The sequence below is a fragment of the Chinchilla lanigera genome, unplaced genomic scaffold (genome assembly GCF_000276665.1).
Source record: "Chinchilla lanigera isolate Chin_1 unplaced genomic scaffold, ChiLan1.0 scaffold00008, whole genome shotgun sequence".
Classification (NCBI taxonomy): domain Eukaryota; kingdom Metazoa; phylum Chordata; class Mammalia; order Rodentia; family Chinchillidae; genus Chinchilla; species Chinchilla lanigera.
In genome coordinates, this window is record NW_004955409.1 from 37547081 (window position 1) to 37548976 (window position 1896).

Sequence of the window (1896 nt, forward strand, 5' to 3'; positions counted from 1 at the left end):
GTACATCTTGTGGTTATAATTTGCTGCTGGGTGTTAAGACTAAGTTAAGGTGAGACTCATATTAACCTTTTGCTATCTGTCAAGGTCAGTTAAGTTTCTTCAGGACTTACCTTGGAACCAAGTACAGCACCTCTTAGATCTTCTGTCAGTGTTAACCATCTGGATGAGTCACGGCCATTGGTTAACCAAGTTGTTTTCTGTGAAAGCTTGATAGATTTTTTTATCTCCTGATGACTCTCCTTAGGCACACTATACATCGTGAATCACTTTCCTCTGTGGTCCCATATCCTTGATCAGAAGATTAGGGACACAACTGAGTTAAAGAATGTTGCAGCAGGGGTTCTCTTATGTCCCGAGTCTTCACAGACCTCAGCAGGCTAGGACCAAAATATTGGCTATCCTCTTAGTCTACAGATCTTTCTAATTTTTGGTCTCTAAATCTCAGTTGTTAAACATCCAGAAGAGAAGCTTAATGACATTACATTATAAGGGAGGCAGTAAGCTTAATACTACTATCTTGTTTGAATATCAAACACCTTAGAACATAAAATAGAACCATTATTTTTAACAACCATGGATATCCTAATATTTAAATCCCTATAGAATATTAACAGACAACAGTTACATATTTTTATACAGAAATTTAGAAATCAAAACCATATATAACATTGCAGCATGACAATCATGATGACATTTTATAACATAACAAATTTTTCATTTTGACATAACATAACCCTTTAACCAATCATCTCTGCTAATACATAAAAAGCTTTTACCTAATTAGGTGTCCTTTAATGGAATGTATATCACAAGTTTTTGTTAAAGGCAGAGGTCTGAATCTGAAAGAAAAGTCTTATCACAACAAGCAATCTTTGTTTTACATTTTGGAAGACCTGTACATTTGGAATCATGAATACATTTAATACACCATGATGTTAACACTAATGAATTGCCATACACATATGAAAACCAACTTAAATTAATTTTGTACCAAGAGCATCTTTTGAGTATTTGTCTTTTTTTTTTTTTTTGTACCTGTAATTGAACTCAGGACCTTGTGCTTGCCAGGTAGGTGCTTGTGCCACTGAGCTATATCCCTGGCCCAAGAGCATCTTTTATGAGAAAACCTTATTGTAATTTTTCCTGAAAACCTTTATCATTTGACCAATGATCAATTATGAGGGGTATCTCCCAAGAGACTATAGAGATTATTGGGGGCTCTTTATTAATGAACAAAGGTTGGCCATTCTTCTGTTCACCAGTTGGAGTCCTGTCCAATAATCTCTCCCCACCCTAAGGAAATTTTGCTTAACTAGCTTAATTTTTTTAAATAAGCTGTTAGTAAACTAATTTTGATATCACTTAGAGTAGCTGATAAGTCAGTGAAAGCATGCTTTTAAATCTGTAATCCAAATTGTGTTATGGACAAATGATAGAAGAAAAATTGTTGAGCTCAAATAAAAAGGGATCAGATCACAGAGTGACAGACAAATAGACAAATAACAAATACACATTACAAACAAATGAACAGTTTTACAAAATTAGAGTGCACTCAAATATATTTTTGATCAAACTGAATTATAGTAACTCTATCACAATTTTAGAAATGAATAGTTATAAATATACTAATCAGTTTTTTTGGTCAATTAACAGAGATCTCTTATCAGAAAAATTTGGAAGGAATAGAACCTTTAACCTTTTTTTATTTTAAAGAGTAAAAGAAGGATAACATAATTATGGGGGGGGCTTACCAAATTACAGACAAAGTGGTAGGAAATTATCAATGGTTATTGTTTTACATATTGTTATTTACAAGATAGTTTCTCAGGAAAACAGACAAATGATAGTGAGTTACAGACAAAAGAGGTAGGAGATTATCAATAGTTGTTGTACTAT